The sequence below is a fragment of the Bubalus kerabau genome, chromosome 2 (assembly GCF_029407905.1).
Source record: "Bubalus kerabau isolate K-KA32 ecotype Philippines breed swamp buffalo chromosome 2, PCC_UOA_SB_1v2, whole genome shotgun sequence".
NCBI classification, from domain to species: domain Eukaryota; kingdom Metazoa; phylum Chordata; class Mammalia; order Artiodactyla; family Bovidae; genus Bubalus; species Bubalus kerabau.
The window spans coordinates 179,720,602-179,736,031 of record NC_073625.1 but is presented as its reverse complement, the minus strand read 5'-3'; the positions used below and the strand labels follow the sequence as shown (position 1 = coordinate 179,736,031).

Here is a 15,430-nt window from a genome sequence, read left to right as displayed (position 1 = left end):
AATCTAAGTAAGATCTAAAAGGGATTTCATGATTAAGACTTTGCTGTAAAAGCAGAGGGTATGGGTTCAATCCCTAGTCAGGGAGCCAAGATCCCATATGCCTTGTGGCCAAAAGGCCAGAACATACAACAGAAACAATATTGTAACAAATCCAATAAAGACTTTTAAAATGACTCACATTTAAAAAAAAGGTTTAATAAATAAATGAAGGGATTTCACAGCAGAAATTTGGGAATTTACAACAGCAAAGTTGGGCATCTGTGTCATACATGGTTAGCATTCTTTTATTTTTTGATGCTGCCTCAGATCCTTTACAAGGGCAGGTAAAAAATTCACCTGCCAATGCAGGAGACATGGGTTCGATCCCTGGGTGGAGAAGATCCCCTGAAGAAGGAAATGGCAACGTACTCCAGTATTCTTGCTGGGAAAATCCCACAAACAGAGAAGGCTGGCAGGCTACAGTCCACGTGCAAAGTTAGGCAACAACTGACCGAGCACACACACATACCCACACAGATACTTTACTAACTAGAAAAAAGCAAGAAATTAAATAAGCAACTAAAAGACATAATTCTACCTCAAACCCAAAATGTCCAAGCACAACTTTGGAGAAATGGAAACTACGGTTGGTGGTTGGCTGGCTTTTTTTAATGGAAGAAAAGAAGAGTTCAGAACCAAAGAGTGTTTCGCCATGAGAAAGCCTGGTCCCAGGAAGGTGTTCTGATTCCCACCACACACGTCCCTACTCCCCAGCACACTTCTGCCTCAAAACAGGAGAGTAGGGGCAAACACGTGTGAATACACCCATTAGAGTTCATCTTAGCCATAAGGAGAAAAGTTCCTTCCTGAAAGGAGGCCATGGGGATAAATGACTTGATGGATGTTTAAGACTGTTTCTTTCTGAAGAGTTTTCCTTTCTAGTTCCTTATTCCTTGGAACAACTCACTAGGGCATAAAAGACAGGTGTTGCTGTGTAACAGGAAAACTGTTTCTGAATTGTTCTCATAAAGTTGGGTCAACAGTCAACCATGCGTAGCCTCCACTTCCACGAGCTGAGAAAATCCCATTACTAGGGTCCATGCTAGTCACATGAAGTGGGCAGGCCACGGCGGGGGGCGAGGGGGGTGGCGTTCAAATGAAGTAGCCCAACTACAACATGACAAGATTCAGGATGAGAGAAAAACAATCTAATAAAACACTGGGGGCAGAATCTAAATCAGCTTAAATTTTAGTTGTTAACTATGGTGAGAAGGAAAATTATTTGTATAAAATTTTAAATATTTACTCTGAAAGTACCATATTAGAAATTTGAGAGTTGTTCATTCTCTGGATGCTCTCACTATTTAAAACAATCTGAAATAGAAAGGCTGTACTTTAAATATGTCTCCTTTGGTCCACATGACTTAGATCATGTAATTCAATTGCAAATCATCCCATAGCAGCTCACTTTTTAAAATATTTATTTATTTGCTCGGCTGCGTTGGGTCTCAGTTGCAGCATATGGGATCTTTCGTTGCGGCGAGCTCTCTGTTGCAGCACGTGGGCTTTTGTAGTTGCAGCACGTGGACTTCTGTCTAGTTGTGGTGCAGGGGCTCCATAGTTGCAGCCAAGGGCTCAGTTATCCACAAGGCATGTGGGTGGGATCTTAGTTCCCCAGCCAGAGACTGAACCCACGTCCTCTGCACTGGCAGGTGGATTCTTAACCACTGGACCACCAGGGATGTCCCACAGCTCACTTTTAATTGCAGGGGAAAAACACACAAGAGGAAGGGTGAAAGGACTGTATCACCGAAGCTATAAAGGAATGGCAAGCGGTATCATTTTTAGAAATGACCCAGGGACATTTTTAGACAAAGCATGGCTTACCCTAATAACTTTTTCTTCCTAAATTTCCTTGTGTTTATTTATAATCCCCTAAAGAGATGCCCTAGCAAGTACATTCTATTATACAATTCAGTAGCGTGATAAAGGTCTGCCTATATCAGGTTTATCTCTGATCACTGTCACTGATGATTTTCAATTCATTCATTCATTCAAGAAAATTATTTTTCTCTAATTGGACTTCAGATGCACAGTACTGGATTCATCATAATCCTTGATTGATGATCCTCTCATCATTGGTCCAAGCCTGAGGTATCTTTATTTGGTTATTTTTAATAATGTATTAAGCATTCACAAATGCACAAATAGCATTAGAACCTTGACAAGGATCTACTTCTAACCATGTGATTTCCCCTCCATTCCATCCTCCTCGTTCTTTTCCCCACCTGAGATAAGCATCCTTTCAAATCCCAGGTTCATTCCCTTTGCTTTCTTCATATATAGTTTTACTACCTTTATATGCATTATATATGTACATATATAATGTATATTATATGTAAAATGTATGCTATATACACAAGTGCATATATATATATACATGTTTTATATATATAGATGTATATATGTATACTTTTTTAAGGAGATGTCATACTGTAAGTAACCTTTGGAGAATTACTTTTTTTCTTTAATGCGGTGTTATCTAGATTCATCCATATTGTTGCAAGATACTGTTTGTTTCTTTTTGGATAATAGCATATAATAATCTGCTGTGTGAATACACTACCATTTATTCTCCCACTCTCCTAATGCTGGGCATTTAAATTGTTTCTGGGTTTTTCCTGTTGTGAACAATGAGGCCATGCTCATTCTTCTACATGTATCCTGCTGTACATGTACAAGAGTTTTTCTAGAGTATATGCCTATGAGTTGAATTGCTGGAGCTACAGGATATGTGAAAATTCAAATTTAGAAGACAATGCTATACTCTTTTCTAAACTGATCACATGCTTCACTTTAATAATGTCAAACTCTTTTCCAAAGTTATTGTACTCCTACTAGGCATTATCAGACATTTTCATTTTTACCTAATTCAATAAATGTAAAATGATAACTCATAGTAGTTGTGATTTGCATTTCCTTGGTCACTAATCTTCACAAGTTTATTGGTCATGTAGTAATTTTACTGTTTGTGTATTCTTCCCATTTTTCTATTGGAGGATATGTGTTTGTGTGCTTTTCTTATTAATTTGTAGGACTTGTTTACACATTTTTCGAAGGCTTCGCTGATAGCTCAGTTGGTAAAGAATCCGCCTACAATGCAGGAGACCGCTGTTGGATTCTTGGGTCTGGAAGATCTGCTGGAGAAGGGATAGGCTACCCACTTTGATATTCTTGGGCTTCCCTTGTGGCTCAGCTGGGAAAGAATCTGCCTGCAACGTGGGGGACCTGGGTTCAATCCCTGGGTTGAGAAGATCCCCTGGAGAAGGGAAAGGCTACCCACTCCAGTATTCTGGCCTGGAGAATTCCATGGACTGTATAGACTATGGGGTTGCAAAGAGTTGGACACAACTGAGAGACTTTCACTCACTTCACTACATATTTTGATGTCAGTCCTTTGCAGTTCTGTCTATTATGAATATTTACCCAATTTTATAGCTCATCTTTAAGTTTATTTAAAGTATCTTTAAATCTTTAACCCATTTGGATTTGATACAGTGTGAGACAAGGATTCAATTTTATCTTTTTCCATATAGATAATGGATAACTAATGTTTCCCAGCTCCATTAATTGGTCACTCTTTCTTTCTTACTAATCTGATATGTCACTTCTGTCACATAAAACCATAGTTTCATCTGTGATTCTCTAATCTAATCCTCTGCTCTATTGTCTATTCCTGTACCAGTTCACAGTCCTTTATCTCTGCTCTTTTTTTTTTTTTTTTTTTTTTAAGAAATATCCTGACTACTCTTGGCCCTCTACCCCTTCCTGTGAATTTTGAAATAATTTTACCAAATACCATGAAACGAAGCCTGAGATTTTGATCAGAAATATATTGAATCTATAGAAAATAATTAAAATCTTTATGACATTGTCTTAGCCACCATACAATATCTTCCTCTATTTTAGGCCTTCTTTAACAGTGCCAAAGAAAATTTTACGTAATAATTTTCCCAGTAGAAGTCTTTTACATCATTATGTTAGATTATTCCTACATTCTCCATATTCTATGATAATTTTGTAGATGTTATTTTATCTTTAATTGTGTCTTATAGGTTTCACCGGTATAGAGAAATGCATCTGATTTTTATATTAATCTTATACCTTACTAAACTCTCCTATTATTTCTAAAAATTTATCTTTAGAGTAATTGTGGTTTTATATGTAAATTATTATATAATCTGCAAATAAAAACTGTTTTATTTCCTCTTTTCCAATCCCTATGTTTCTAATACCTTTTTCTTACTTTATTGAACCACCTAGAACCATCATTCTATACAGCGTTACGGAGAAGTGGTAATAGAAAGCATGCTTTTCTTATTTCTTCTCATCCTACACTCATCCTGGGTGATCTCTTCTGGCTGCAAGGCTTCAGTCACCATCTAGATCTCTATCCTAAGTCATGTGTCCAACTGTGGTTATTGAATCTCTCGATCTGAATGTTCCAAAAACTCAACACCATCTAGTCTCCTCCCTCAACTTACACCCATTCCTACTTTATTTTCTGACTTTATAAGTGGTATCACCATCAATGTGGCCCAACCCAAAAAATGTGGAGTCATTTTTAACTCCCCCTCTCTTACCACACATCCTCTCAGCCAATCAAGCCTATTGATTCTAGTTCATTGATATTACTTTAATCCAACCCTTCTTTCCATCCACTTTACCAGCTCCCATATTGTATCTCCTCTCTGATTGTCATAGGTTCTTAAACCACCATCTGATTCTACCTTGCCTTCTACCAAACCCTCTTTCAGGCAGTAACCAGAAGAGTCTGTCTAAACTTTAAATATTCTCACACAGTATCCATGTTAAAATCCCTTAGTGGTTCCCCAGAATTTGTAGAAAAAGTCTAAACCCTCTTCAGGGACAGATGTCTGAAAGATAGGCCCTTTTTGACCTGGCCACCATGCCACCGCAGCATCACCTCCCATTTGGCCTGTCCTAACACTCCATCCTCCAGCCATCATGGGCCCCTGCAATTCCACAATCACCTGGTTCTCTCGCTTCTCAAGGTTTTTGTACCTGCCACCTCCTCTCTCAATAGTATGCTTTCCTTTCCTCACTTCTTTCCATCTTCTTCTGAATAAGTCTAATTCACTTTTAGGAATCAGCTTAAGACTTCTTCCAAGAAGCCTTTGCTATGCTGTAATTGACCCTGCCTGTTTTCCCACTCCTTGAGAGCAGGAAAGAGTCTTATTTACATTCACATCACCAGAATCCAATGTAGTGCCTTACATAAGGTAAGGGCCCAATGAATGCTTTGGAAACATGTAGTGAATCAGTTCTGTTCCCTTTACCCAAATTTCTGATCTCTTATTTGCAAGAATCCTCTCTTCTAAAACTCTTTCCAATGCCTTCCAAATCTCCCCCCACCCACCCACCATTCCCATGACATGCTCACCACTTTGTCATTGTTTTGGTTTCATTTTTAGCGAAGAACTTAAAAAACTTTATTAAATATACTCAAAATATTGAGAAGATATGATATCCTTATTTGTTTTAATTTTTGTTGGAGTAAAGTTGATTTACAATGTTGTATTAATTTCAGGTGTACAGCAAAATGGACGAGGGGTATCTCCTCACAGACCCTCTCCTGACCTTGAACGTGCAGTAGCTCCTCTCAGCCCTCCTGCTGTGCTTTGCTGGAGCAGCCATGACGAGATACCCCACGTCCAAGGTAAGAGAAACCCAAGTGAGACAGTAGGTGTTGCGAGAGGGCATCAGAGGGCAGACACACTGAAACCATACTCACAGAAAACTAGCCAATCTGATCACACGGACCACAGCCTTGTCTAACTCAATGAAACTAAGCCATGCCCTGTGGGGCCACCCAAGACGGATGGGTCATGGTGGAGAGATCTGACAGAATGTGGTCCACTGGAGAAGAGAATGGCAAACCACTTCAGTATTCTTGCCTTGAGAATCCCATGAACAGTATGAAAAGGCAAAATGATAGGATACTGAAAGAGGAGCTCCCCAGGTCAGTAGGTGTCCAATATGCTACTGGAGATCAGTAGAGAAATAACTCGAGAAAGAATAAAGGGATGGAGCCAAAGCAAAAAGAATACCCAGCTGTGGATGCGACTGGTGATGGAAGCAAGGTCTGATGCTGTAAACAGCAATATTGCATAGGAACCTGGAATGTCAGGTCCATGAATCAAGGCAAATTGGAAGTGCTCAAACAGGAGATGACAAGAGTGAACGTCGACATTCTAGGAATCAGCGAACTAAAATGGACTGGAATGGGTGAATTTAACTCAGATGACCATTATATCTACTACTGTGGGCAGGAATACCTTAGAAGAAAAGAAGTAGCCATCATCGTCAACAAGAGTCCAGAATGCAGTACTTGGATGCAATCTTGAAAACGATAGAATGATCCCTATTCATTTCCAAGGCAAGCCATTCAATATCACAGTAATCCAAGCCTATGTCCCAACCAGTAACGCTGAAGAAGCTGAAGTTGAACAGTTCTATGAAGACCTACAAGATGTTTTAGAACTAATACCCAAAAAAGATATCCTTTTCATTATAGAGGACTGGAATGCAAAAGTAGGAAGTCAAGAAACACCTGGAGTAACAGGCACATTTGGCCTTGGAGTACAGAATGAAGCAGGGCAAAGACTAATATAGTTTTGCCAAGAGAACACACTGGTCATAACAGACACCCTATTCCAACAACACAGGAGACAACTCTACACATGGACACCACCAGATGAACAACACAAAAATCAGACTGATTATATTCTTTGCAGACAAAGATGGAGAAGCTGTATATAGTCAGCAAAACCAAGACCAGGAGCTAACTGTGGCTCATATCATGAACTCCTTATTGCCAAATTCAGACTGAAATTGAAGAAAGTAGAGAAAACCACTAGACCATTCAGGTATGACCTAAATCAAATCCCTTATGATTATACAGTGCAAGTGAGAAATAGATTTAAGGGACTAGATCTGATAGAAAGAGTGCCTGATGATCTATAGACGGAGGTTTGTGACATTGTACAGGAGACAGGGATCAAGACCACCCCCATGGAAAAGAAATGCAAAAAAGCAAAATGGCTGTCTAGGGAGGCCTTACAAATAGCTATGAAAAGAAGGGAACCGAAAAGCAAAGGAGCAAAGGAAAGATATAAGCATCTGAATGCAGAGTTCCAAAGAATAGCAAGGAGAGATAAGAAAGCCTTCCTCAGTGATCAATGCAAAGAAATAGAGGAAAACAATAGAATGGGAAAGACTAGAGATCTCGTCAAGAAAATTAGAGAGACCAAGGGAACATTTCATGCAAACATGGGCTCGATAAAGGACTGAAATGGTATGGACCTAACAGAAGCAGAAGATATTAAGAAGAGGTGGCAAGAATACACAGAACAACTGTACAAAAAAGATCTTCACAACCAAGATAATCACGATGGTATGATCACTCACCTAGAGCCAGACATCCTGGAATGTGAAGTCAAGTGGGCCTTAGAAAGCATCACTACGAACAAAGCTAGTGGAGGTGATGGAATTCCAGTTGAGCTATTTCAAATCTTGAAAGATGATGCTGTGAAAGTGTTGCACTCAATATGCCAGCAAATGTGGAAATCTCAGCAGTGGCCACAGGACTGGAAAAGGTCAGTTTTCATTCCAATCCCAAAGAAAGGCAATGCCAAAGAATGCTCAAACTATCTCACAACTACACTCATCTCACATGCTAGTCAAGTAATGCTCAAAATTCTCCTAGCCAGGCTTCAGCAATACGTGAACCGTGAAGATCCAGATGTTCAAGCTGGTTTTAGAAAAGGCAGAGGAACCAGAGATCAAATTGCCAGCATCTGCTGGATCATGGAAAAAGCAAGAGAGTTCCAGAAAAGCATGTATTTCTGCTTTATTGACTATGCCAAAGTCTTTGACTGTGTGGATCACAATAAACTGTGGAAAATTCTGAAAGAGATGGGCATACCAGACCACCTGATCTGCCTCTTGAGAAACCTGTATGCAGGTCAGGAAGCAACAGTTAGAACTGGACATGGAACAACAGACTAGTTCCAAATAGGAAAAGGAGTACATCAGGGCTATGTATTGTCACCCTGTTTATTTAACTTATATGCAGAGTACATCATGAGAAACGCTGGCCTGGAAGAAGCACAAGCTGGCATCAAGATTGCCGGGAGAAATATCAATAACCTCAGATATGCAGATGACACCACCCTTATGGCAGAAAGTGAAGAGGAACTAAAAAGCCTCTTGATGAAAGTGAAAGAGGAGAGTGAAAAGTTGGCTTAAAACTCAACATTCAGAAAACTAAGATCATGGCATCTGGTCCCATCACTTCATGGGAAATAGATGGGGAAACAGTGGAAACAGTGTCAGACTATTTTTTTGGGCTCCTAAATCACTGCAGATGGTGATTGCAGCCATGAAATTAAAAGATGCTTACTCCTTGGAAGGAAAATTATGACCAACCTAGATAGCATTTGAAAAGCAGAAATATTACTTTGCCAACAAAGGTCCATCTAGTCAAGACTATGGTTTTTCCAGTGGTCATGTATGGATGTGAGAGTTGGACTGTGAAGGAAGCTGAGCACTGAAGAATTGATGCTTTTGAACTGTGGTGTTGGAGAAGACTCTTGAGAGTCCCTGGACTGCAAGGAGCTCCAACCAGTCCATTCTAAAGGAGATCAGTCCTGGGTGTTCATTGGAAGGACTGATGCTGAAACTGAAACTCCAATACTTTGGCCACCTCATGTGAAGTGTTGACTCATTGTAAAAGGCTCTGATCTGGGAGGGATTGGAAGCAGGAGGAGAAGGGGACGACAGAGCATGAGATGGCTGGATGGCATCACCAACTTGATGGACATGAGTTTGAGTGAACTCCAGGAGTTGGTGATGGACAGGGAGGCCTAGTGTGCTATGGTTCATGGGGTCGCAAAGAGTCGGACACAACTGAGCAACTGAACTGAAGTAAACTGAACTGACAGCAAAGTGAATCAGTTATATATATATCCACTCTTTTTCAGAGTCTTTTTCAGTACAGGTAATTCCAGCATATTGAGTAGAGTTCCCTGTGCTACACAGTAGGTTCTTATAAGTTACTTATTTTATGTATAGCAGTGTGCATATGTCAATTTCCATCCCAAATCTATCCCGCTCCTCCTTTAACCTCTGGGGTAACCATAGTTTGTTCTCTACATCTGTAACTCTTTTTGTGTTTTGTAGATAAGTTCATTTGTACCCTTTTTCTAGATTCCACATATAAGCAATACCACCTGGTATTTTTCTTTCTCTTTCTGACTTACTTTACTCAGTATGACAATCTCTAGATCTACCGCTATTGCTCAAAATAGCATTATTTCATTTTCTTATGTCTGAGTAATTCTGTTGTACTTTTATACCACATCTCCTTTATCCATTTTCTGTTGATAGACATTTAGGTTGCTTCCATATGCTGGCTGTTGTGAATAGTGCTGCTATGAACATTAGGGTACAAGTATTTTTTCGAATTGTGGTTTTCTCCAGATATAAGCCCAGGAATGGGATTGCTGGATCATATGGTAGCTCTATTTTTAGTTTTTTAAGGAACCTTTATAGACTTCTTCATAGTGGCAGCACCAATTTACATTCCCACTAAGACTGTAAGGGCTTCCCCGGTGACTCAGCAGTAATGAATCTGCCTGCAATGCAGGAGACATAGGAGTTGCGGGTTCAATCCCTGGGTCAGGAAGAGCCTCTGGAGGAGGAAATGGCAACCCTCTCCAGTTTTCTCACCTGGAAAATTCCATGGACAGAGGAGCCTGGAAGGCTATAGTACCGTCCATGTGGTCCCAAGGAGTCAGACACAACAACTGAGCACGAGCATGGCATGGCATGGCAAGAATATAGGAGAGTGCCCTTTTCTCCACATCCTCCATTATATCTAAATCTTTCCCTGGTGCATGTCTCACCCAACTTGGGCTTTTGTCTGATCCTCTCAATCAGCTATTTGAAGACTGCTGCTGTGCCTCAACTGTCTTGGTATCCATGCCACCTGTAACCCAGAGCCTGACACATGAGTGATGCCAAATAGATATCTAAAGTAATAAAACTAAATTCCCTGCTGGAGCCACAGAGCAACCAGCAAATGTGCTTTGGATTCTTCAGTGAGTTGTGTTAGCATTCAGAGTAGAAGGACTTCTGCCAGCATCTCCACCTGCACCGCCTTCCGCCTCCACCCCCCCAAATGTTTCTTCAGTCTTATACGGGAAGTCTCTGAAACAATGTTATTCATTTTACTTAATGTTGTTCTTTTCACAGGCAATGCCTCTTCATCCTTCTATTCTGTACTGCAAGGTATACTGGGCATGTTTGCTCGGCTTCATTTGGGGCGGTTTTTAAGGAAATCGCCTTGAGGCGGCATTTGATCCAGGTTTTTCTTCCTAGAAATATTCCTCTCCTGAGCTGTTTATGAGTGTCATACTTTGCCATTTAAATATTAATGCTATGGAAACAGAGGAGAAAAAATGGTCTCTTATCTGATATGTGATGTTGAGGGAAATTAAGATTAATAAATGGTGACAAGCTCTATAGAGGAAATAAAAGTTAAATTGCCTTGGACTATTTTCAGGAGTTGTTTGAGCAATGAGTATTATATCGAATGCCCCATAACTGTGATTGTTTTGAAAGCCTGATTTCTGACGATAGATCTGAAATCATAACTCAAATTTTAGCATTTCCCTCAGAGTACTTGCATTCTACAAGTTCATAGGTAGGAGAAATCCTCTAAGGGGGGAAACCGAGAAAAACTGAAAATTAGACTTTCTTTATCAAATTCAAGCAGCCACTGTCCTGAGGAAAGGCAAACTTCAGGTCTAAGAATTTAACTAATAAACATATCTGGAAGGTAAAAATATCTAGATAGCTAACTAGAATTTTTCACATCTTCAACAAGATAAATCATGTCATAGGCACATTAATATATCAGCTCAACCCAGTTAACTGCAGAGGGAGGGGCCCTCCAGGTTTGGTTCCACAGCCTCCACTTAACCTGCCAGAACTAATGGGGTGAACATGCAAGGCAGTGATTCCCTAAATGTGGCCCCTGGACCAGCATCATCTGGGAGCTTAGAGATACAGATTTTCAGGCTCCAGCCCAGACCTCTGTTTAACAAACCCCCCAGGAGATTTGGATGCATCTTCAAGTTTGAGAACCACTAATTTTTATCCCTAGTTAAAAATTAGTATTAGGGCACATTAGTATCACTGAGGGGAATTTTCTTATAAACCTGATGCCAGAGTTCTATCCCCCAGACATTCAGATCTAATAGATCTGGGCTGAAGCCAATGCAGTGGTATATTTCAAACGCTCCCTAGATGATTCTAAAGAGCAGCCCAGGTTTGAGAATCTGATTTCAGTCTCTGAGTTCTCACTCTGACAATGGCAACAACCTCAGAAGTGGGCTGTTGGCTTCCAGTCTTTCCCTCCAATCTGCTCTCTACCCCTACACACACACACTCACACACACACACACACACACACACACACAAGCACACACACATGCATACCAGGATTCATCTCTAATTCAGTAATTCTAAAACTTTACAATTTACTATGCATCAGAATCACCCAGGCAGGATTATGAAAAATAGTTTCCTGGGCCACAATTTGGGAGTGTCTGATTCAGGACGTCTGAGGCAGGGCCCCAGAATTTGCCTTCCAAACAAATTCCCAGGTGATGCTGAAGCTGCTCATTGGACCTCTATCCATGTGTTCTCCAGTCACTCTGACCTTGATGAAAAAAGAAAAATTGTGATGGTAATGAACTTACCCTCAAGACCTCCAGCAGATTGCCCAGCCCGCTGTGTGGAGTCCCCTGCTCTGCTCTGGAAGGCAGTGCAGGGTGGCAATCAAGAGTACAAAGAAGTCTCAGGGCTTCCCTGGTCCAGTGGTTAAAAAATCCACCTGCCAATGCAGGGGACACAGGTGCAATCCCTGGTACAGGAAGATTCCATGTGCTGTGGGGCAACTAAACCTGTGTGCCAAACAACTGAGCCCACACTCTAAGTCCAAGAACCCCAGCTACTGAGCCCACATGCTGCAACCACTGAAGCCCACGCTCCACAAGAGAAGCCACCACGATGAGAAGCCTGCACACCACAACTAGAGAACAGCCCCCACTAGCGGCAACTAGAGAAAGCCGCACAAGGCGACAAAGACCCAGTGCACCCTAATTACTAAATTAATTTAATTAAAATTCACAAAAAGAGTGCAGCCTCAGGCTGCAGTGTTTGTTTAATTCAATAAATTGTCCATGTTTCAGTTCCCTATTCAGAAGAAGGGAGATAATATAGGACCTACTTGAAAGGGTTGCTATGAGGATTCTATGCATTAATACGTGTAGCATAAAAGGTGCCTAGCACACACTGAAGTGCTCAAAAGTGTTTATAATTAGTCACAAACTTATAAAGGCATAATTAGTTATAACTGTTAAGTAGTCCTAATTACAGACCAAAATAGTTCTTTCTAGTTATTATATAGCCCCACCCTCCCTAGAATCTAGACACCAATGCCTAGGGGTCTCTGCAGACAGACGAGTCAAAGGACACAGACTTTCTCAGCCTTACTCAAAATCATTTGTCCTTCTCCTCCCCTCAAAAATAGAGGGGCCGGTAATCAGCAACTATAAGTTGAATGAAAGTTTCTCTCCAGAGAGGCCCCACCCACCAGTCATGCTGAAATATATCAACATCTTTTGGAAGCCAAGAACACAGTCCCTAAACAGGGTGAAGAAAACCTCTGATTCAGTTTTAGAATCAAATACGATCACATCACTCTCTGTTTAAAATTATTCTGTGATTTTTAACTGCCTTCCCTAGTGGCTCAGACAGTAATGAATCTGCCTGCAATGCACTAGACCTGGGTTCTATCCCTGGGCAGAGAAAATCAGCCCACTCCAGTATTCTTACCTGGAGAATTCCATGGACAGAGGAGCCTGGTAGACCACAATACATGGGGTCACAAAGAGTCAGACACAACTGAGTGACTGACACACACCCTAAGAATAAAAGTCAAATTGTTTATCACTACTTAATGGGTCCTGGCTCCTTTCCAGCTTCTCAGCCCATAATGAACCACTTAGACTTTTCCAAAAACACCCTGCCCTATGAAGTCACCCTGCCCTTCCCCATGCATTGTCCTTTGCCTGGGTGACTTTCCCCCTCATAGCACTCCTTGCACAGAAGCTCGTTAATTTATATTTATTTTTCAGTTTCCCTCAAGGTCACCTCTACCTTAAAGCCTTCCTGACCCACTGCTCCCACGTCCCCCAATGCAGAGCTGATGATCCCCTTCTCTGCATCACCTCCACACTCTCCACAATCACTAATGTGCTGAGTGCCTGAGCTGCCACTGTTCGTTCACAGCCTCTCTCCAGAGCTCGACTGTGAGCCAAACCAAAGTAGCCACCATGTTTTGGTCATCTTTAACCTTCACCAAGCACAGTCCTAGCCCATATTAGGAGGCTTCATTATTGACTGAATGGATGAAGCAATGAAGGATGGAGGAGGGAGAAATAGTCAGTGGATTCTACCAACTGAAGTCAATTGCTAGAGAATCAAAGGACACCAAGAGAGAAGAAATCAGAAAAAAGGGTGCAGAAAGGAGTGGCAGCTGCCCCAGCTGATCCCCAAAACAGTGGGACCTGTAGCTGGTAACTGCTTATCAACAGAGAAGGTCTAGCTGCATGGATTAGTTAAGACAGTGGCTCTCAAACATTTGGATTTTGTTATCAGCTATTCCAAAGTGCTTTTATGGATGTTCCATAAAATATGGACAGGGTTACATCTGTCCATATTTACCATTAGAAATTAAAATGGAAGACAATTTAATGTTTCTTCATGCATTTGTTTTAAAATAGCAAAAATAAAGATGTAAACAAATATTTTTATATTTTCTGAAAAATTTTACTGAGAAGAGTGACATTGTTTTTCACTTCTGCAAAGCTCTTTAATATCTGGCTTAATAGAAGACAGTTGTATTCATGTATCGGCTTCTGCACTCAATCTGCTGTGATGTCACTCATCATGTAGCCTCAGGAAAATTCAGCTGTATAATCATGGGAAAATGAGAATAAAAAAGGCAAATCAAGTGTCAGTACTGCAGTAAGCCTCATGAAAGAGTCTCAGAGACACAGTCCCCCATTCCAGGGGTTAAGGGACCACACTTTGAAAACTGCTGAATTAAGATACAGTATAGGTCATCTGTTATTGCAGAGACTAAAATAACAGTGACTTGAATGAGATAAAAATATGTTTCTCTCTCGCTTAACTTTACGAATGTAAGCAGTCCACCCAGGTCATGACGCTCCTTCTGGCTATTCTGCGATCCTTGGTACCAACCTCTACACTCCAGACAGCAGGAAGGGGAGGGTTTGTGTGTATCACTTCCCCTCAAATCCCATTGGCCAGATCTTGGACAAAAGCCTATTACTGAACTGCAAAGGAGACTGGGAAATATCTCTCATCTAGTTGACAGCGTGTTCTATCACTGTAGAAGGTGAGAACAGATACGGGAATAAGTCCCAATCTCTGCTACACTGACCCTTTCCCCTAGGCTCAGCTGGACTCAGGCTCAGAGAGGAGCTCGGGAAAGTCAGGGCTCACCTCATCATTGCCCAGAAGGACCAGGAAGCTGGTCCTGGCATACAGCAGGAGTCACACAGCAAGTCACCTTTGCCTGTGCGTCTACCTCACTAAAACAACAGGAGGCCCTCACTACAACAGGATGTAAGTGGCTCACATGAAGAGCAGCAGACAGCAGCTGGAGACCAGTCAGAGCAGAAATGCTAGTTAAGGAGAAAACTGCCAAGCCATCGGCCATAAGTGAAGCTCTGGTTAAGATAAAGGCCAAAATCATCAACACAACTCAAAAAGCCCTGCGGGGCCCCAACCCTTCTCCCCAAAACCCTATGCCCTGTCATATCTCATGCCAGTCTTTCCCTCACCCTCCACGTTTCAGTCATGTTCGACTCCAGTTTGAAGGGTGTGCCTTAGTCTTTCTTACCTTCTTAAAGTCTTTGCATGTGCTGTTCCATCTTCTGAAATACTCTTTTCCCACCACTGTCTGGCCCACATATACTCATTCTTCAGCTCTGTGGGAAAAACAAAACCCAGCCAAGTGAGAACAAGCAAAGGCTATGTATCCAGAACTTGGTACAGCAAGAGAGTCAGCCCCTCCTGCTTGAGTTTGGGCAGAACCTCACAGGCAGGCAGAGGAGGAAGACTGCTTTATAGCAGAGAAAGGGAAGGTTTCATGTGGGCCCTGATCGGAGATTGTAGGCAGAGGAAAGCTGTAGGTCGGAAAACTAGGAGCAGGGCATTCTACGTGACTGGTTAGGGGTACAGATCTGGCTTTCTCTGGTGAACTAAGTTG

The 15,430-nt window shown here is 41.4% G+C and overlaps 1 long non-coding RNA gene across 1 annotated transcript in view; it reads right to left on the bottom strand.

Annotated features, from left to right (window-relative positions):
- LOC129644156 (uncharacterized) overlaps nucleotides 1-15,079 on the bottom strand; it is a 61,877-nt gene extending 46,798 nt beyond the window's left edge. The window contains exon 1 of the long non-coding RNA XR_008710761.1: nucleotides 15,062-15,079. This is a non-coding gene — a long non-coding RNA (uncharacterized LOC129644156). The remainder of the gene's footprint in view (nucleotides 1-15,061) is intronic.
- Between the last annotated feature and the right edge of the window lie 351 nt (nucleotides 15,080-15,430).